Source organism: Triturus cristatus, chromosome 8 (assembly GCF_964204655.1).
Source record: "Triturus cristatus chromosome 8, aTriCri1.1, whole genome shotgun sequence".
Classification (NCBI taxonomy): Eukaryota; Metazoa; Chordata; class Amphibia; order Caudata; family Salamandridae; genus Triturus; species Triturus cristatus.
The window spans coordinates 1,621,651,386-1,621,673,980 of NC_140591.1; the positions used below are offsets into that span (position 1 = coordinate 1,621,651,386).

Below are 22,595 nucleotides of genomic sequence, written 5' to 3' on the forward strand. Positions count from 1 at the left end.
TGAAAATCTTCACAATACCACGTTTTTTTGTTTTTCAATTTAAGATGACCCATTCTAATGTTCACAAAACAACACTTTTCTTTTTAAAATGTATTAAACATTTGCGTGATGAAAATATTTTTACATGTAAGGACCAATAACAAGGTGCTGCTGAGATTTGAACTCAGGATTTCCTGTTTACGAGACAAGCGCTTTAAGCACTTAGCCACATCACCTACTTTAGTGATACAGAAGGGATCATTAATTCAGTATTGGTGATCAAATTCTGTGCCTGTGTTAAAGTGTCTTTATTTGTATTCTAATGTTAAACAAGCAAGGATTCCTAATCTGTAAACAAGAATAGCTATGTTGTATTAAAAAGAACACATTTTAAACTCAATCCCATATTTTGAATAGTTCATAAATAAGTGTTTTAAATATATTCATCAATATTGCTCAAATCTAGGGTTATATTTCATCTGCCTCTTGCTCATTGAAATACCTTTTTGATTTTGCAATCACAGTATTGTTACTATAATGTTGAAAACACTTTCAATTTTTATTAGGTTTCAGATGATCTGTTCAACCGAAAGATAAATCAGACTTTTCTAATTTAAATGAATCTCAGGACGAATTAATGAAAATAGTTTTTTATTAAAGAATGAGGAAAGAAAGGCACTGCTGAGATTTGAACTCAGGATCTCCTGTTTACTAGAGAGGCGCTTTAACCAGCTATGCCACAGCACCCTCTTGGTAATGCTTTAAGGAACAGTTTGCCATATGGTGTTCAAGAGAATCCTGAGTTTTTCACTTTCATAATCATTTCTCAGTTCAGAAAACGCTCTACTCAAATAGTTTAGACGAGGATACTGATCCTATTCATAAACACCTCATTGATATATTGCTTATCCTGTTCATAAATGTTTTAATTATGCCTTCTTTAAGAATGCATTACTTGAATTCAACTCTATAATGATTTTTTATCTTTATTTTGCTTTTTGCCACTCTTTTTTCCCTTTTTCATTCAAAGCATTACTTTGAAAATCTTCACAATACCACGTTTTTTTGTTTTTCAATTTAAGATGACCCATTCTAATGTTCACAGAACAACACTTTTCTTTTTAAAATGTATTAAACATTTGCGTGATGAAAATTATTTTTACATGTAAGGACCAATAATAAGGTGATGCTGAGATTTGAACTCAAGATTTCCTGTTTACAAGACAGGCGCTTTAACCACTCAGCCACAGCACCTACTTTAGCGATACAGAAGGGATCATTAATTCAGTATTGGTGATCAAATTCTGTGCCTGTGTTGAAGTGTCTTTATTTGTATTCTAATGTTAAACAAGCAAGGATTCCTAATCTGTAAACAAGAATAGCTATGTTGTATTAAAAAGAACACATTTTAAACTCAATCCCATATTTTGAATAGTTCATAAATAAGTGTTTTACATATATTCATCAATATTGCTCAAATTTAGCGTTATATTTCATCTGCCTCTTGCTCATTGAAATAACTTTTTGATTTTGCAATCACAGATTTGTTACTATAATATTGAAAACACTTTCAGTTTTTATTAGGTTTAAGATGATCTGTTCAACTGAAAGATAAACCAGACTTTTCTAAGTTAATTGAATCGCAGGACGAATTAATGAAAATAGTTTTTCATTTAAGAATGAGGAAAGCAAGGCACTGCTGAGATTTGAACTCAGGATCTCTTGTTTACTTGACAGGCGCTTTAACCAGCTAAGCCACAGCACCCTCGTGAAAATGCTTTAAGGAACAGTTTGCCATATGGTGTTCAAGAGAATCCTGAGTTTTTCACATTTATAATCATTTCTAAGTTCAGAAAACGCTCTACTCAACTACTTTCGACGAGGATACTGATCCTATTCATAAACACGTCATTGATATATTGCTTATCCTGTTCATAAATGTTTTTATTATGCCTTCTTTAAGAATGCATTACTTGAATTCAACTCTAGAATGATTTTTTATCTCTATTTTGTTCTTTGTCACTCTTTTTTCCCTTTTTCATTCAAAGCATTACTTTGAAAATCTTCATAATACCACGTTTTTTTGTTTTTCAATTTAAGATGACCCATTCTAATGTTCACAGAACAACACTTTTCTTTTTAAAATGTATTAAACATTTGCGTGATGAAAATATTTTTACATGTAAGGATCAATAACAAGGTGCTGCTGAGATTTGAACTCAGGATTTCCTGTTTACAAGACAGGCGCTTTAAGCACTTAGCCACAGCACCTACTTTAGTGATACAGAAGGGATCATTAATTCAGTATTGGTGATCAAATTCTGTGCCTGTGTTAAAGTGTCTTTATTTGTATTCTAATGTTAAACAAGCAAGGATTCCTAATCTGTAAACAAGAATAGCTATGTTGTATTAAAAAGAACACATTTTAAACTCAATCCCATATTTTGAATAGTTCATAAATAAGTGTTTTAAATATATTCATCAATATTGCTCAAATCTAGGGTTATATTTCATCTGCCTCTTGCTCATTGAAATACCTTTTTGATTTTGCAATCACAGTATTGTTACTATAATGTTGAAAACACTTTCAATTTTTATTAGGTTTCAGATGATCTGTTCAACCGAAAGATAAATCAGACTTTTCTAATTTAAATGAATCTCAGGACGAATTAATGAAAATAGTTTTTTATTAAAGAATGAGGAAAGAAAGGCACTGCTGAGATTTGAACTCAGGATCTCCTGTTTACTAGACAGGCGCTTTAACCAGCTATGCCACAGCACCCTCTTGGTAATGCTTTAAGGAACAGTTTGCCATATGGTGTTCAAGAGAATCCTGAGTTTTTCACTTTCATAATCATTTCTCAGTTCAGAAAACGCTCTACTCAAATAGTTTAGACGAGGATACTGATCCTATTCATAAACACCTCATTGATATATTGCTTATCCTGTTCATAAATGTTTTAATTATGCCTTCTTTAAGAATGCATTACTTGAATTCAACTCTATAATGATTTTTTATCTTTATTTTGCTTTTTGCCACTCTTTTTTCCCTTTTTCATTCAAAGCATTACTTTGAAAATCTTCACAATACCACGTTTTTTTGTTTTTCAATTTAAGATGACCCATTCTAATGTTCACAGAACAACACTTTTCTTTTTAAAATGTATTAAACATTTGCGTGATGAAAATTATTTTTACATGTAAGGACCAATAATAAGGTGATGCTGAGATTTGAACTCAAGATTTCCTGTTTACAAGACAGGCGCTTTAACCACTCAGCCACAGCACCTACTTTAGCGATACAGAAGGGATCATTAATTCAGTATTGGTGATCAAATTCTGTGCCTGTGTTGAAGTGTCTTTATTTGTATTCTAATGTTAAACAAGCAAGGATTCCTAATCTGTAAACAAGAATAGCTATGTTGTATTAAAAAGAACACATTTTAAACTCAATCCCATATTTTGAATAGTTCATAAATAAGTGTTTTACATATATTCATCAATATTGCTCAAATTTAGCGTTATATTTCATCTGCCTCTTGCTCATTGAAATAACTTTTTGATTTTGCAATCACAGATTTGTTACTATAATATTGAAAACACTTTCAGTTTTTATTAGGTTTAAGATGATCTGTTCAACTGAAAGATAAACCAGACTTTTCTAAGTTAATTGAATCGCAGGACGAATTAATGAAAATAGTTTTTCATTTAAGAATGAGGAAAGCAAGGCACTGCTGAGATTTGAACTCAGGATCTCCTGTTTACTTGACAGGCGCTTTAACCAGCTAAGCCACAGCACCCTCTTGAAAATGCTTTAAGGAACAGTTTGCCATATGGTGTTCAAGAGAATCCTGAGTTTTTCACATTTATAATCATTTCTAAGTTCAGAAAACGCTCTACTCAACTACTTTCGACGAGGATACTGATCCTATTCATAAACACGTCATTGATATATTGCTTATCCTGTTCATAAATGTTTTTATTATGCCTTCTTTAAGAATGCATTACTTGAATTCAACTCTAGAATGATTTTTTATCTCTATTTTGTTCTTTGTCACTCTTTTTTCCCTTTTTCATTCAAAGCATTACTTTGAAAATCTTCATAATACCACGTTTTTTTGTTTTTCAATTTAAGATGACCCATTCTAATGTTCACAGAACAACACTTTTCTTTTTAAAATGTATTAAACATTTGCGTGATGAAAATATTTTTACATGTAAGGATCAATAACAAGGTGCTGCTGAGATTTGAACTCAGGATTTCCTGTTTACAAGACAGGCGCTTTAAGCACTTAGCCACAGCACCTACTTTAGTGATACAGAAGGGATCATTAATTTAGTATTGGTGATCGAATTCTGTGCCTGTGTTAAAGTGTCTTTATTTGTATTCTAATGTTAAACAAGCAAGGATTCCTAATCTGTAAACAAGAATAGCTATGTTGTATTAAAAAGAACACATTTTAAACTCAATCCCATATTTTGAATAGTTCATAAATAAGTGTTTTAAATATATTCATCAATATTGCTCAAATCTAGGGTTATATTTCATCTGCCTCTTGCTCATTGAAATACCTTTTTGATTTTGCAATCACAGTATTGTTACTATAAATTGAAAACACTTTCAATTTTTATTAGGTTTCAGATGATCTGTTCAACCGAAAGATAAATCAGACTTTTCTAATTTAATTGAATCTCAGGACAAATTAATGAAAATAGTTTTTTATTTAAGAATGAGGAAAGAAAGGCACTGCTGAGATTTGAACTCAGGATCTCCTGTTTACTAGACAGGCGCTTTAACCAGCTATGCCACAGCACCCTCTTGGTAATGCTTTAAGGAACAGTTTGCCATATGGTGTTCAAGAGAATCCTGAGTTTTTCACTTTCATAATCATTTCTCAGTTCAGAAAACGCTCTACTCAATTACTTTCGACGAGGATACTGATCCTATTCATAAACACCTCATTGATATATTGCTTATCCTGTTCATAAATGTTTTAATTATGCCTTCTTTAAGAATGGATTACTTGAATTCAACTCTAGAATGATTTTTATCTCTATTTTGCTCTTTGTCACTCTTTTTTCCCTTTTTCATTCAAAGCATTACTTTGAAAATCTTCACAATACCATGTTTTTTTGTTTTTCAATTTAAGATGACCCATTCTAATGTTCACAGAACAACAAATTTCTTTTTAAAATGTATTAAACATTTGTGTGATGAAAATTATTTTTACATTTAAGGACAAATAATTAGGTGCTGCTTAGATTTGAACTCAGGATTTCCTGTTTACGAGACAGGCGCTTTAACCACTTAGCCAGAGCACCTATTTCAGTGATACAGAAGGGATCATTAATTTAGTATTGGTGATCAAATTCTGTGCCTGTGTTAAAGTGTCTTAATATGTATTCTAATGTTAAACAAGCAAGGATTCCTAATCTGTAAACAAGAATAGCTATGTTGTATTACAAAAGAACACATTTTAAACTCAATCCAATATTTTGAATAGTTCATAAATAAGTGTTTTACATATATTCATGAATATTGCTCAAATCTAGGGTTATATTTCATCTGCCTCTTGCTCATTGAAATACCTTTTTGATTTTGCAATCACAGTATTGTTACTATAATATTGAAATCACTTTCAGTTTTTATTAGGTTTAAGATGATCTGTTCAACTAAAAGATAAATCAGACTTTTCTAATTTAATTGAATCGCAGGACGAATTAATGAAAATAGATGTTTATTTAAGAATGAGGAAAGCAAGGCACTGCTGAGATTTGAACTCAGGATCTCCTGTTTACTAGACAGGCGCTTTAACCAGCTAAGCCACATCACCCTATTGAAAACGCTTTAAAGAACAGTTTGCCATATGGTGTTCAAGAGAATCCTGAGTTTTTCACTTTCATAATCATTTCTCAGTTCAGAAAACGCACTACTCAAATAGTTTAGACGAGGATACTGATCCTATTCATAAACACCTCATTGATATATTGCTTATCCTGTTCATAAATGTTTTAATTATGCCTTCTTTAAGAATGCATTACTTGAATTCAACTCTAGAATGATTTTTTATCTCTATTTTGCTCTTTGTCACTCTTTTTTCCCTTTTTCATTCAAAGCATTACTTTGAAAATCTTCACAATACCACGTTTTTTTGTTTTTCAATTTAAGATGACCCATTCTAATGTTCACAGAACAACACTTTTCTTTTTAAAATGTATTAAACATTTGCGTGATGAAAATATTTTTACATGTAAGGACCAATAACAAGGTGCTGCTGAGATTTGAACTCAGGATTTCCTGTTTACGAGACAAGCGCTTTAAGCACTTAGCCACAGCACCTACTTTAGTGATACAGAAGGGATCATTAATTCAGTATTGGTGATCAAATTCTGTGCCTGTGTTAAAGTGTCTTTATTTGTATTCTAATGTTAAACAAGCAAGGATTCCTAATCTGTAAACAAGAATAGCTATGTTGTATTAAAAAGAACACATTTTAAACTCAATCCCATATTTTGAATAGTTCATAAATAAGTGTTTTAAATATATTCATCAATATTGCTCAAATCTAGGGTTATATTTCATCTGCCTCTTGCTCATTGAAATACCTTTTTGATTTTGCAATCACAGTATTGTTACTATAATGTTGAAAACACTTTCAATTTTTATTAGGTTTCAGATGATCTGTTCAACCGAAAGATAAATCAGACTTTTCTAATTTAAATGAATCTCAGGACGAATTAATGAAAATAGTTTTTTATTAAAGAATGAGGAAAGAAAGGCACTGCTGAGATTTGAACTCAGGATCTCCTGTTTACTAGACAGGCGCTTTAACCAGCTATGCCACAGCACCCTCTTGGTAATGCTTTAAGGAACAGTTTGCCATATGGTGTTCAAGAGAATCCTGAGTTTTTCACTTTCATAATCATTTCTCAGTTCAGAAAACGCTCTACTCATATAGTTTAGACGAGGATACTGATCCTATTCATAAACACCTCATTGATATATTGCTTATCCTGTTCATAAATGTTTTAATTATGCCTTCTTTAAGAATGCATTACTTGAATTCAACTCTATAATGATTTTTTATCTTTATTTTGCTTTTTGCCACTCTTTTTTCCCTTTTTCATTCAAAGCATTACTTTGAAAATCTTCACAATACCACGTTTTTTTGTTTTTCAATTTAAGATGACCCATTCTAATGTTCACAGAACAACACTTTTCTTTTTAAAATGTATTAAACATTTGCGTGATGAAAATTATTTTTACATGTAAGGACCAATAATAAGGCGATGCTGAGATTTGAACTCAAGATTTCCTGTTTACAAGACAGGCGCTTTAACCACTCAGCCACAGCACCTACTTTAGCGATACAGAAGGGATCATTAATTCAGTATTGGTGATCAAATTCTGTGCCTGTGTTAAAGTGTCTTTATTTGTATTCTAATGTTAAACAAGCAAGGATTCCTAATCTGTAAACAAGAATAGCTATGTTGTATTAAAAAGAACACATTTTAAACTCAATCCCATATTTTGAATAGTTCATAAATAAGTGTTTTACATATATTCATCAATATTGCTCAAATCTAGAGTTATATTTCATCTGCCTCTTGCTCATTGAAATACCTTTTTGATTTTGCAATCACAGTATTGTTACTATAATATTGAAATCACTTTCAGTTTTTATTAGGTTTAAGATGATCTGTTCAACCGAAAGATAAATCAGACTTTTCTAATTGAATTGAATCGCAGGACGACTTAATGATAATAGTTTTTTATTTAAGAATGAGGAAAGCAAGGCACTGCTGAGATTTGAGCTCAGCATCTCCTGTTTACTAGACAGGCGCTTTAACCAGCAAAGCCACAGCACCCTCTTGAAAATGCTTTAATGAACAGTTTGCCATATGGTGTTCAAGAGAATCCTGAGTTTTTCACTTTCATAATCATTTCTCAGTTCAGAAAACGCTCTACTCAACTACTTTAGACGAGGATACTGATCCTATTGATAAACACCTCATTGATATATTGCTTATCCTGTTCATAAATGTTTTAATTATGCCTTCTTTAAGAATGCATTACTTGATTTCAACTCTAGAATGATTTTTTATCTCTATTTTGCTCTTTGTCACTCTTTTTTCCCTTTTTCATTCAAAGCATTACTTTGAAAATCTTCACAATACCACGTTTTTTAGTTTTTCAATTTAAGATGACCCATTCTAATGTTCACAGAACAACACTTTTCTTTTTAAAATGTATTAAACATTTGCGTGTTGAAAATTATTTTTACATGTAAGGACCAATAATAAGGTGCTGCTGAGATTTGAACTCAGGATTTCCTGTTTACGAGACAGGCGCTTTAACCACTTAGCCACAGCACCTATTTTAGTGATACAGAAGGGATCATTAATTTAGTATTGGTGATCAAATTCTGTGCCTGTGTTAAAGTGTCTTAATATGTATTCTAATGTTAAACAAGCAAGGATTCCTAATCTGTAAACAAGAATAGCTATGTTGTATTACAAAAGAACAAATTTTAAACTCAATCCCATATTTTGAATAGTTCATAAATAAGTGTTTTACATATATTCATCAATATTGCTCAAATCTAGGGTTATATTTCATCTGCCTCTTGCTCATTGAAATTCTTTTTTGATTTTTGCAATCACAGTATTGTTACTATAATAGTGAAAACACTATCAGTTTTTATTAGGTTTAAGATGATCTGTTCAACCAAAAGATAAATCAGACTTTTCTAATTGAATTGAATCGCAGGACGACTTAATGAAAATAGTTTTTTATTTAAGAATGAGGAAAGCAAGGCACTGCTGAGATTTGAACTCAGGATCTCCTGTTTACTAGACAGGCCCTTTAACCAGCTAAGCCACAGTGTCAGGAATCAGGTCACTGCGACATGCAGAAGACTCTACAAGAGACCTAGAATCTTTGTAAAACCTTCCTTGTGCAACCTGTGGTTGAATGTCTAGAAGAGTTGCACGTTTTAAGATGGCCGCTTGGTTTCCCATTACGCGGCATTGGGTCTATGGGAGTCTAAGTTATCGCGAGACTTTAGGTGCCGAGTCGCGAGTCGGCGCGCGAATCTGCGCACTTCAATTTGTATGAGGAGACGAGTGGTTGTTCTGAGAGAGTCTCGTAAGTTCGCTGCCGTGGGAAGTAATTCTCTCATGTCAGACTTCTAGAGTTATCCTGCAGTGTTACGTCCAGTCAGTCGGACGTTTTGGCTTCCATAGTGCCACTTCAGGAAGGGTGTCGGAGTTACCTTCTATGTGGTAAGATACGGCAGTATCTAGTAGTTGGACTTCAGCTCTTCATCCTCGACCCTTCCAGAGTTCCTTCAGCTTAGAAGAATACTGAGAAGTCTTCGGTGAGGACACCATTTCCTGCATCACAAGTAAGACTGTTCCGGTCTCAGGATTCCCGTTCGTCATTTGACTGTGACTCAATGAAAAGTTGAACCCCACTGTCCTAGCGCTTTTCCTGTTCACTCCTACCTATTTTTCCTTCCTTGTTCCCTTTTGCGCGCATCAAAAGAACCTGTAACAGTGAACATCTCCTTCATTACTCTTTATGAGGAACTGAGCTATCTGCAGGGATAAAGTCAATTTGCCTTCAACCGACTAACTGCTCACCAAGTCATATTCTACAATAGCCTACTGGCATATAGCAGGTGGGAATTGTGAGGTAAAATTAGTCATTGATGCGGGGAGGGAAAGGCAATGTGTTAACCCCAGATATTTTCCCTTGTGTGTATTAGGAGTCTTCAGTCCCAATATAACTGAGGCTACTGAGTGAAAGAAGAGAAGCAAGACTCCGTCAGAACCTGGTAGGGTAAAGAAAAGGGTTTAGAACAAGTCCTACAGTGAATGGAAATATATATTTATGTTTAAGTGTTACCAAGGTGTTATCTCCTGTGTGCATTAGGTGAACTCCAATTCCAGCCAATAGAATAACCAAACGAAGACTTGGCAGGCAGGTGGAGGAAGTCCAGGAGTAGTCGGAGTGTCTCTTCTCTGTCCAATTCCCCTTTCCCCCTTCCTGGAACAGCTGCCTGAGTTGCAGTGGGTTCTGGGGAGTGGGCGTTGGGAACTCTCATCGTTCTGTCTCCGTGAAGAAGTTGGGAACTTGACAGATTGAAGTGCCCACGAAGTATTTTCACCCAGACAGAATGACGGAGGGATTTAACTTAAAGGCTGTAGGAGAAATGTTGATAGGGATTCAACGAGAGTTAGGAACCCTCAGTGAGGAAAATAAAAATTTGAGGCAAGAAATTCAGGCTTCTCGTCAGGAGACCTTGATATTATCCCAAAGAGTTAGTGAGATTACAGGGGGAGCATCTAGTTCTTCTCAAACAGTTCCCACGAGTTCCGTCCCTGAACATAATACACGCACTGTCACGCAGGTTCTCCATTCTGTTTCACCCATTATCCCATTGGCCCCTCCAGAGAAGTTTAGTGGGGATCCCCAGAAAGCCCAAATCTTTTTCACACAATGCTCCCTACACTTCATGTGTCGCTCCACCTTATTTCCAGATGCACAGTCTAGAGTGGCATTTGTTCTCTCTTATCTAAGTGGAGATGCAGCTAATTGGGCGATGCCTTTAGTTACTCAAGATGATCCGCTGCTATATGACTTTGATCAATTCAAGGCTGAATTCCTTCGGATTTTTGACAGACGCAAGATCTCTCAAGCAACTGATAACGAACTGCTAGAGCTGCGACAAGGCAATAAAGATTTAATTGCATATTTGACGCAATTTAATAAATTATTAGTAGAGACTAATTGGCCGGAGGAGAAGAGAGCAGCCTTGTTTTATCGTGGTTTGAAAGATGAGATTAAAGATACTTTGGCCCAGATTCCGAACCGACCAACTGAATTTTCTGAGTTAGTGGATCTGGTTTTGGAAATTGATTTTCGCAGCTCCGAAAGAAAAGGCGAAAAGAAATTTAGAGACTTTCGATGGAACTACCCTCGATTTGATAAAGTACGTTCTGAGGGTGGCAAGAACTCAGAAAAGACTGCTGAGAGTGAACCAATGCAGATTGGCTCGGTACGTGGTCCGTTGAGCAAGGAAGAGAAGGAACAAAGGAGAGCGAAGAAATTATGTATGTATTGTGGTGGTTCGGGGCACTTTGTGAAGGAATGCCCGAAGAGACCTAAGACTCCAGTTTCGGGAAACGGGCAAAACCATCTGTAGAAGGAGTCATTCAGATGGCGAAAGGGGAACACGAGACTCCAACCTTCCATCAAGTTATGAATACCCTTCAAACGCAAGCGCCCCATTTAATATTGCAAATGACCCTGAAGTTTGGGGAACAAGAAATTACTGGAGTGGCGATAATGATTGATTCAGGTGCCACAGGCAATTTTTGTGACATTAAGTACGCAAAGAGGATCGGAATACAAGCAGTATTAAAAGACAAAATAGAATCTGTTCGGGCAGTGGATGGGACTAATCTCTCTTCCGGCCCCATCACTCATCATACTGAAGTTGTGGAACTCATTCAAGCCAATGGACATCGAGAACTAATCCAATTCAATCTCATTGATGCCCCTCAATTCCAAATTATCTTGGGGCTCCCCTGGTTAACCATACATAATCCTACCATTGATTGGGAGAATCGGACTGTGGAGATGGATTCCTTATTCTGTTTGGAGCATTGTTTCCCTGCGACCCCTGAGAATATTGAAGAGAATATTGAACCCTCTCAAGCCGCCTTGTTGTCATTCAGTCCTGGAGTTATTGGAGTGGTTGAAGCAACAGAGATTCCGAAAGAGTACCGAGAATTTCAAGAAGTCTTTAATGAGCGAGAAGCTGAAAGACTGCCACCGCATCGATCCTATGACTGCGCAATTGATTTGGAACCAGGTGCTGTGCTGCCTTGCAGTAGAATATATGCCTTGACTGAAGCGGAAAATGCCTATCTTAAAGAATATTTAGACCGCTATCTAGCCAACGGATTTATTCGACCATCTCAGTCCCCGGTCTCATCTCCATTATTTTTCATCCCTAAGAAAGAAGGATCTTTGAGAACGTGCATTGACTACCGAGCCATAAACAGAGTAACAATCAAAAATCGCTATCCTCTTCCTTTGATTTCAGTTCTTTTGGATCAGATTAAGGAGGCTCAGATTTTTACCAAACTCGATCTTCGAGGTGCCTATCACCTTATCCGAATGAAAGAAGGACATGAGTGGAAGACGGCATTTCGAACAAAATATGGGCTGTTCGAATACCAGGTGATGCCATTTGGTCTGTGTAATGCCCCAGCCGCCTTTCAGCATTTCATCAACGACATCATGGGAGATTTGATTGACAAAATAGCTGTGGTTTATTTAGACGACATCTTAATCTTTTCCAAAGATCCGCAAGAGCACACTGAACATGTCAAATCAGTCCTAGAAAGACTTCGTCAACATCAGCTCTTTGTTAAATTGGAGAAATGTGCTTTCAGCGTGCAGTCTGTGGAATTTTTGGGATTCATCTTGTCTCCGGAGGGAATCACTATGGATATGAAGAAAGTTCAGTCAGTCATTGATTGGCCTTCTCCAAGAGATGTTAAAGAGGTTCAGCGGTTCCTTGGATTTGCCAACTTCTACAGGCGATTTATCTTGGGATTTTCACAGAAAATCATCCCCATTACGAGACTCCTCAAAAAGGGAGTAAAATTTCAGTGGGGAGAAGAAGCGGAGCAAGCCTTTGCTTTTTTAAAGAAGAGCTTCACTTCGGCTCCGATCTTGCTTCACGCGGACCCAGCTGAACCCTTCTTTGTGGAAGCTGATGCATCTGATCAAGCAATTGGAGGTGTGTTATCTCAGCGACACAAATCTACGGGGCAATTACATCCAGTGGCCTTCCGGTCTAGGAAGTTAAATGCTGCAGAAGTCAATTATACGATTGCTGAGAAGGAGTTACTGGCGGTGAAGGATGCCTTTGAAGAATGGAGACACTATCTGCTTGGAGCCAGGCATACGATCACGGTGTTCACAGACCACAAGAATCTTCAATTTTTGAGATCCGCAAAGACTTTAACACCTCGCCAGTTACGTTGGTCCCTATATTTTGCAGACTTCGATTTTGTGATCACGTACCGCCCAGGGAGCAAGAATGGAAAAGCGGATGCTCTGTCAAGGATACAAACCGAGACCACAGAACATTCGGTGGACCCCCAACCTATTATTCCAACCTCTAAGTTTGTATGTTCCTTGACTGTGCTCAATTATCAAGAAGAAGTCAGAAAATTGATGTCTGAGGAGGAGATGAAGGAATGGGCGCAATTGGAAAGTGGCAGGGACATTATCAACTCCTTGCCTTATCATAACGGAGCTCTATATTTACCCACCAAAGAAATCCAAGAACGAGCATTGAGAGACTGCCATGATCTACCCCTAGCAGGACATAAAGGCATATTTAAGACCCAAGACCTGATTCAACGCTATTTCTGGTGGCCCAGTATGAATTCCCAAATTAAACGCTATGTAGAATCTTGTGAGCTTTGTGCACGGGGGAAATCCTGTAGACAGGGTCCCCGGGGACTGTTACAACCCTTGCCCACTCCTACACATCCATGGCACACAGTCACATTGGATTTAATTGTTGACCTGCCCCTGAGTCGAGGGTTTGATACTATACTGGTGGTAGTAGATGCCTTCACCAAGATGAGCCATTTTGTCCCGGTAAAAGGGGTTCCCTCAGCCCAGGAAGTTGCTAGACTCTTTAGTGAGAATATAGTAAAGATTCATGGGATTCCTAAGATTTTGATCTCGGACCGAGGACCCCAATTTTTGTCCCGCTTTTGGAATGCATTTCTGCAGGGTTTGGGAGTAGAAATTCGACTCTCGACCAGTTACCACCCTGAAACAGATGGACAGACTGAAAGAGTAAACCAAGAATTAGAGCAATATATTCGTTTGTTTCTTCTGGATCGGGGTGGTGAATGGGCGGATGTTTTGTGGATGGCAGAATTCACACACAACAATGCTACCAATGTCTCTACAGGGTACTCCCCCTTCTTTTTGAATTTTGGGTTGCATCCAAATCCTTTTAGCTTTCAGGGGGATTTAGGGGTACCCGCTGTTGGGGATCTTTTAGAGAACCTATCCTCAGTCCGTAAATCAGCAGAAGCTAACTTGATAAAAGCAAAAGACAATTACAAGAAACAAGCAGACAAACATCGAAAAGAGGCACCAATATTTCACATAGGGGATTTAGCTTGGCTATCCTCCTGGAACCTTCGTCTGAAGGGAAATAGGAAATTTCAACCCCGTTTTGTAGGTCCCTATCCTGTTGAGAAAGTACTAGGACCAGTAACAGTGAAACTTAAACTTCCTTCTAGTTTAGGTATTCATCCAGTTTTCCATGTATCCCTATTGAAGAAGACGGTCCCTCACATTCGATTGGGTGATCCACCACATCCTTTAGACATTGAGGGACACTCAGAGTATGAGGTAAAAGAAATTTTGGATTCAAAAAGAGTACACCAGAAATTATTCTATTTGGTTGACTGGAAGGGTTATGGCCCTGAAGACAGATCTTGGGAGCCAGTACAGAATGTTCATGCTCCCTTGTTAATTAAACGATTTCATTTACAGCACCCTTTCAAGCCAAGACCGATGAATCGGTCATTGAGAGGGGGTACTGTCAGGAATCAGGTCACTGCGACATGCAGAAGACTCTACAAGAGACCTAGAATCTTTGTAAAACCTTCCTTGTGCAACCTGTGGTTGAATGTCTAGAAGAGTTGCACGTTTTAAGATGGCCGCTTGGTTTCCCATTACGCGGCATTGGGTCTATGGGAGTCTAAGTTATCGCGAGACTTTAGGTGCCGAGTCGCGAGTCGGCGCGCGAATCTGCGCACTTCAATTTGTATGAGGAGACGAGTGGTTGTTCTGAGAGAGTCTCGTAAGTTCGCTGCCGTGGGAAGTAATTCTCTCATGTCAGACTTCTAGAGTTATCCTGCAGTGTTACGTCCAGTCAGTCGGACGTTTTGGCTTCCATAGTGCCACTTCAGGAAGGGTGTCGGAGTTACCTTCTATGTGGTAAGATACGGCAGTATCTAGTAGTTGGACTTCAGCTCTTCATCCTCGACCCTTCCAGAGTTCCTTCAGCTTAGAAGAATACTGAGAAGTCTTCGGTGAGGACACCATTTCCTGCATCACAAGTAAGACTGTTCCGGTCTCAGGATTCCCGTTCGTCATTTGACTGTGACTCAATGAAAAGTTGAACCCCACTGTCCTAGCGCTTTTCCTGTTCACTCCTACCTATTTTTCCTTCCTTGTTCCCTTTTGCGCGCATCAAAAGAACCTGTAACAGTGAACATCTCCTTCATTACTCTTTATGAGGAACTGAGCTATCTGCAGGGATAAAGTCAATTTGCCTTCAACCGACTAACTGCTCACCAAGTCATATTCTACAATAGCCTACTGGCATATAGCAGGTGGGAATTGTGAGGTAAAATTAGTCATTGATGCGGGGAGGGAAAGGCAATGTGTTAACCCCAGATATTTACCCTTGTGTGTATTAGGAGTCTTCAGTCCCAATATAACTGAGGCTACTGAGTGAAAGAAGAGAAGCAAGACTCCGTCAGAACCTGGTAGGGTAAAGAAAAGGGTTTAGAACAAGTCCTACAGTGAATGGAAATATATATTTATGTTTAAGTGTTACCAAGGTGTTATCTCCTGTGTGCATTAGGTGAACTCCAATTCCAGCCAATAGAATAACCAAACGAAGACTTGGCAGGCAGGTGGAGGAAGTCCAGGAGTAGTCGGAGTGTCTCTTCTCTGTCCAATTCCCCTTTCCCCCTTCCTGGAACAGCTGCCTGAGTTGCAGTGGGTTCTGGGGAGTGGGCGTTGGGAACTCTCATCGTTCTGTCTCCGTGAAGAAGTTGGGAACTTGACACACAGCACCCTATTGAAAATGCTTTATAGAACAGTTTGCCATATGGTGTTCAAGAGAATCCTGAGTTTTTCACTTTCATAATCATTTCTCAGTTCAGAAAACGCTCTACTCAACTACTTTAGACGAGGATACTGATCCTATTGATAAACACCTCATTGATATATTGCTTATCTTGTTCATAAATGTTTTAATCATGCCTTCTTTAAGAATGCATTACTTGATTTCAACTCTAGAATGATTTTTTATCTCTATTTTGCTCGTTGTCAGTCTTTTTTCCCTTTTTCATTCAAAGCATTACTTTGAAAATCTTCACAATACCACGTTTTTTTGTTTTTCAATTTAAGATGACCCATTCTAATGTTCACAGAACAACACTTTTCTTTTTAAAATGTATTAAACATTTGCGTGATGAAAATTATTTTTACATGTAAGGACCAATAATAAGGTGCTGCTGAGATTTGAACTCAGGATTTCCTGTTTACGAGACAGGCGCTTTAACCACTTAGCCACAGCACCTTTTTTAGTGATACAGAAGGGATCATTAATTTAGTATTGGTGATCAAATTCTGTGCCTGTGTTAAAGTGTCTTAATATGTATTCTAATGTTAAACAATCAAGGATTCCTAATCTGTAAACAAGAATAGCTATGTTGTATTACAAAAGAACACATTTTAAACTCAATCCCATATTTTGAATAGTTCATAAATAAGTGTTTTACATATATTCATCAATATTGCTCAAATCTAGGGTTATATTTCATCTGCCTCTTGCTCATTGAAATTCCTTTTTGATTTTTGCAATCACAGTATTGTTACTATAATATTGAAAACACTTTCAGTTTTTATTAGGTTTAAGATGATCTGTTCAACCGAAAGATAAATCAGACTTTTCTAATTGAATTGAATCGCAGGACGACTTAATGAAAATAGTTTTTTATATAAGAATGAGGAAAGCAAGGCACTGCTGAGATTTAAACTCAGGATCTCCTGTTTACTAGACAGGCGCTTTAACCAGCTAAGCCACAGCACCCTCTTGAAAATGCTTTAAAGAACAGTTTGCCATATGGTGTTCAAGAGAATCCTGAGTTTTTCACTTTCATAATCATTTCTCAGTTCAGAAAACGCTCTACTCAACTACTTTAGACGAGGATACTGATCCTATTGATAAACACCTCATTGATATATTGCTTATCCTGTTCATAAATGTTTTAATTATGCCTTCTTTAAGAATGCATTACTTGATTTCAACTCTAGAATGATTTTTTATCTCTATTTTGCTCGTTGTCACTCTTTTTTCCCTTTTTCATTCAAAGAATTACTTTGAAAATCTTCACAATACCACGTTTTTTTGTTTTTCAATTTAAGATGACCCATTCTAATGTTCACAGAACAACACTTTTCTTTTTAAAATGTATTAAACATTTCCGTGATGAAAATTATTTTTACATGTAAGGACCAATAATAAGGTGCTGCTGAGATTTGAACTCAGGATTTCCAGTTTACGAGACAGGCGCTTTAACCACTTAGCCACAGCACCTATTTTAGTGATACAGAAGGTATCATTAATTTAGTATTGGTGATCAAATTCTGTGCCTGTGTTAAAGTGTCTTAATATGTATTCTAATGTTAAACAAGCAAGGATTCCTAATCTGTAAACAAGAATAGCTATGTTGTATTACAAAAGAACACATTTTAAACTCAATCCCATATTTTAAATAGTTCATAAATAAGTGTTTTACATATATTCATCAATATTGCTCAAATCTAGGGTTATATTTCATCTGCCTCTTGCTCATTGAAATTCCTTTTTGAGTTTTTGCAATCACAGTATTGTTACTATAATATTGAAAACACTTTCAGTTTTTATTAGGTTTAAGATGATCTGTTCAACCGAAAGATAAATCAGACTTTTCTAATTGAATTGAATCGCAGGACGACTTAATGAAAATAGTTTTTTATTTAAGAATGAGGAAAGCAAGGCACTGCTGAGATTTGAACTCAGGATCTCCTGTTTACTAGACAGGCGCTTTAACCAGCTAAGCCACAGCACCCTCTTGAAAATGCTTTAAGGAACAGTTTGCCATTTGGTGTTCAAGAGAATCCTGAGTTTTTCACTTTCATAATCATTTCTCAGTTCAGAAAACGCTCTACTCAACTACTTTAGACGAGGATACTGATCCTATTCATAAACACCTCATTGATATATTGCTTATCCTGTTCATAAATGTTTTAATTATGCCTTCTTTAAGAATGCATTAATTGATTTCAACTCTAGAATGATTTTTAATCTCTATTTTGCTCTTTGTCACTCTTTTTTCCCTTTTTCATTCAAAGCATTACTTTGAAAATCTTCACAATACCACGTTTTTTTGTTTTTCAATTTAAGATGACCCATTCTAATGTTCACAGAACAACACTTTTCTTTTTAAAATGTATTAAACATTTGCGTGATGAAAATTATTTTTACATGTAAAGACAAATAATAAGGTGCTGCTTAGATTTGAACTCAGGATTTCCTGTTTACGAGACAGGCGCTTTAACCACTTAGCCAAAGCACCTATTTTAGTGGTGCAGAAGGGATCATTAATTTAGTATTGGTGATCAAATTCTGTGCCTGTGTTAAAGTGTCTTAATATGTATTCTAATGTTAAACAAGCAAGGATTCCTAATCTGTAAACAAAAATAGCTATGTTGTATTACAAAAGAACACATTTTAAACTCAATCCCATCTTTTGAATAGTTCATAAATAAGTGTTTTGCATATATTCATCAATATTGCTCAAATCTAGGGTTATATTTCATCTGCCTCTTGCTCATTGAAATACCTTTTTGATTTTGCAATCACAGTATTGTTACTATAATATTCAAATCACTTTCAGTTTTTATTAGGTTTAAGATGATCTGTTCAACCAAAAGATAAATCAGACTTTTCTAATTTAATTGAATCGCAGGACGAATTAATGAAAATAGATTTTTATTTAAGAATGAGGAAAGCAAGGCACTGCTGAGATTTGAACTCAGTATCTCCTGTTTACTAGACATGCGCTTTAACAAGCTAAGCCACAGCACCCTCTTGAAAATGCTTTAAAGAACAGTTTGCCATATGGTGTTCAAGAGAATCCTGAGTTTTTCACTTTCATAATCATTTCTCAGTTCAGAAAACACTCTACTCAACTACTTTAGATGAGGATACTGATCCTATTGATAAACACCTCATTGATATATTGCTTATCCTGTTCATAAATGTTTTAATTATGCCTTCTTTAAGAATGCATTACTTGATTTCAACTCTAGAATGATTTTTTATCTCTATTTTGCTCTTTGTCACTCTTTTTTCCCTTTTTCATTCAAAGCATTACTTTGAAAATCTTCACAATGCCACGTTTTTTAGTTTTTCAATTTAAGATGACCCATTCTAATGTTCACAGAACAACACTTTTCTTTTTAAAATGTATTAAACATTTGCGTGATGAAAATGATTTTTACATGTAAGGACCAATAATAAGGTGCTGCTGAGATTTGAACTCAGGATTTCCTGTTTACGAGACAGGCGCTTTAACCACTTAGCCAAAGCACCTATTTTAGTGGTGCAGAAGGGATCATTAATTTAGTATTGGTGATCAAATTCTGTGCCTGTGTTAAAGTGTCTTAATATGTATTCTAACGTTAAACAAGCAAGGATTCCTAATCTGTAAACAAAAATAGCTATGTTGTATTACAAAAGAACACATTTTAAACTCAATCCCATCTTTTGAATAGTTCATAAATAAGTGTTTTGCATATATTCATCAATATTGCTCAAATCTAGGGTTATATTTCATCTGCCTCTTGCTCATTGAAATACCTTTTTGATTTTGCAATCACAGTATTGTTACTATAATATTGAAATCACTTTCAGTTTTTATTAGGTTTAAGATGATCTGTTCAACCAAAAGATAAATCAGACTTTTCTAATTTAATTGAATCGCAGGACGACTTAATGAAAATAGTTTTTTATTTAAGAATGAGGAAAGCAAGGCACTGCTGAGATTTGAACTCAGGATCTCCTGTTTACTAGACAGGCCCTTTAACCAGCTAAGCCACAGCACCCTATTGAAAATGCTTTATAGAACAGTTTGCCATATGGTGTTCAAGAGAATCCTGAGTTTTTCACTTTCATAATCATTTCTCAGTTCAGAAAACGCTCTACTCAACTACTTTAGACGAGGATACTGATCCTATTGATAAACACCTCATTATCCTGTTCATAAATGTTTTAATTATGCCTTCTTTAAGAATGCATTACATGATTTCAACTCTAGAATGATTTTTTATCTCTATTTTGCTCGTTGTCACTCTTTTTTCCCTTTTTCATTCAAAGCATTACTTTGAAAATCTTCACAATACCACGTTTTTTTGTTTTTCAATTTAAGATGACCCATTCTAATGTTCACAGAACAACACTTTTCTTTTTAAAATGTATTAAACATTTGCGTGATGAAAATTATTTTTACATGTAAGGACCAATAATAAGGTGCTGCTGAGATTTGAACTCAGGATTTCCAGTTTACGAGACAGGCGCTTTAACCACTTAGCCACAGCACCTACTTTAGTGATACAGAAGGTATCATTAATTTAGTATTGGTGATCAAATTCTGTGCCTGTGTTAAAGTGTCTTAATATGTATTCTAATGTTAAACAAGCAAGGATTCCTAATCTGTAAACAAGAATAGCTATGTTGTATTACAAAAGAACACATTTTAAACTCAATCCCATATTTTGAATAGTTCATAAATAAGTGTTTTACATATATTCATCAATATTGCTCAAATCTAGGGTTATATTTCATCTGCCTCTTGCTCATTGAAATTCCTTTTTGATTTTTGCAATCACAGTATTGTTACTATAATATTGAAAACACTTTCAGTTTTTATTAGGTTTAAGATGATCTGTTCAACCGAAAGATAAATCAGACTTTTCTAATTGAATTGAATCGCAGGACGACTTAATGAAAATAGTTTTTTATGTAAGAATGAGGAAAGCAAGGCACTGCTGAGATTTGAACTCAGGATCTCCTGTTTACTAGACAGGCGCTTTAACCAGCTAAGCAACAGCACCCTCTTGAAAACGCTTTAAGGAACAGTTTGCCATATGGTGTTCAAGAGAATCCTAAGTTTTTCACTTTCATAATCATTTCTCAGTTCAGAAAACGCTCTACTCAACTACTTTAGACGAGGATACTGATCCTATTGATAAACACCTCATTGATATATTGCTTATCCTGTTCATAAATGTTTTAATTATGCCTTCTTTAAGAATGCATTAATTGATTTCAACTCTAGAATGATTTTTTATCTCTATTTTGCTCTTTGTCACTCTTTTTTCCCTTTTTCATTCAAAGCATTACTTTGAAAATCTTCACAATACCACGTTTTTTTGTTTTTCAATTTAAGATGACCCATTCTAATGTTCACAGAACAACACTTTTCTTTTTAAAATGTATTAAACATTTGCGTGATGAAAATTATTTTTACATGTAAAGACAAATAATAAGGTGCTGCTTAGATTTGAACTCAGGATTTCCTGTTTACGAGACAGGCGCTTTAACCACTTAGCCAAAGCACCTATTTTAGTGGTGCAGAAGGGATCATTAATTTATTATTGGTGATCAAATTCTTTGCCTGTGTTAAAGTGTCTTAATATGTATTCTAATGTTAAACAAGCAAGGATTCCTAATCTGTAAACAAAAATAGCTATGTTGTATTACAAAAGAACACATTTTAAACTCAATCCCATCTTTTGAATAGTTCATAAATAAGTGTTTTGCATATATTCATCAATATTGCTCAAATCTAGGGTTATATTTCATCTGCCTCTTGCTCATTGAAATACCTTTTTGATTTTGCAATCACAGTATTGTTACTATAATATTCAAATCACTTTCAGTTTTTATTAGGTTTAAGATGATCTGTTCAACCAAAAGATAAATCAGACTTTTCTAATTTAATTGAATCGCAGGACGAATTAATGAAAATAGATTTTTATTTAAGAATGAGGAAAGCAAGGCACTGCTGAGATTTGAACTCTTTATCTCCTGTTTACTAGACATGCGCTTTAACAAGCTAAGCCACAGCACCCTCTTGAAAATGCTTTAAAGAACAGTTTGCCATATGGTGTTCAAGAGAATCCTGAGTTTTTCACTTTCATAATCATTTCTCAGTTCAGAAAACACTCTACTCAACTACTTTAGATGAGGATACTGATCCTATTGATAAACACCTCATTGATATATTGCTTATCCTGTTCATAAATGTTTTAATTATGCCTTCTTTAAGAATGCATTACTTGATTTCAACTCTAGAATGATTTTTTATCTCTATTTTGCTCTTTGTCACTCTTTTTTCCCTTTTTCATTCAAAGCATTACTTTGAAAATCTTCACAATGCCACGTTTTTTAGTTTTTCAATTTAAGATGACCCATTCTAATGTTCACAGAACAACACTTTTTTTTTTAAAATGTATTAAACATTTGCGTGATGAAAATGATTTTTACATGTAAGGACCAATAATAAGGTGCTGCTGAGATTTGAACTCAGGATTTCCTGTTTACGAGACAGGCGCTTTAACCACTTAGCCACAGCACCTATTTTAGTGATACAGAAGGGATAATTAATTTAGTATTGGTGATCACATTCTGTGCCTGTGTTAAAGTGTCTTAATATGTATT

At 35.6% G+C, this 22,595-nt stretch overlaps 7 non-coding genes across 7 annotated transcripts; all 7 read right to left on the reverse strand.

Annotated features, from left to right (window-relative positions):
* Positions 1-8,282: 8,282 nt before the first annotated feature.
* Positions 8,283-8,355, reverse strand: TRNAT-CGU (transfer RNA threonine (anticodon CGU)). The gene has a single exon. It is a non-coding gene; the product is annotated as a tRNA-Thr (tRNA).
* A 7,978-nt stretch (positions 8,356-16,333) lies between these two features.
* On the reverse strand, positions 16,334-16,406 carry TRNAT-CGU (transfer RNA threonine (anticodon CGU)). The gene has a single exon. It is a non-coding gene; the product is annotated as a tRNA-Thr (tRNA).
* Positions 16,407-17,353: 947 nt separating this feature from the next.
* Positions 17,354-17,426, reverse strand: TRNAT-CGU (transfer RNA threonine (anticodon CGU)). Its single transcript has one exon. It is a non-coding gene; the product is annotated as a tRNA-Thr (tRNA).
* A 440-nt stretch (positions 17,427-17,866) lies between these two features.
* Positions 17,867-17,940, reverse strand: TRNAT-AGU (transfer RNA threonine (anticodon AGU)). The gene has a single exon. It is a non-coding gene; the product is annotated as a tRNA-Thr (tRNA).
* Positions 17,941-19,393: 1,453 nt separating this feature from the next.
* On the reverse strand, positions 19,394-19,466 carry TRNAT-CGU (transfer RNA threonine (anticodon CGU)). Its single transcript has one exon. It is a non-coding gene; the product is annotated as a tRNA-Thr (tRNA).
* A 934-nt stretch (positions 19,467-20,400) lies between these two features.
* Positions 20,401-20,473, reverse strand: TRNAT-CGU (transfer RNA threonine (anticodon CGU)). Its single transcript has one exon. It is a non-coding gene; the product is annotated as a tRNA-Thr (tRNA).
* Positions 20,474-22,439: 1,966 nt separating this feature from the next.
* On the reverse strand, positions 22,440-22,512 carry TRNAT-CGU (transfer RNA threonine (anticodon CGU)). The gene has a single exon. It is a non-coding gene; the product is annotated as a tRNA-Thr (tRNA).
* Between the last annotated feature and the right edge of the window lie 83 nt (positions 22,513-22,595).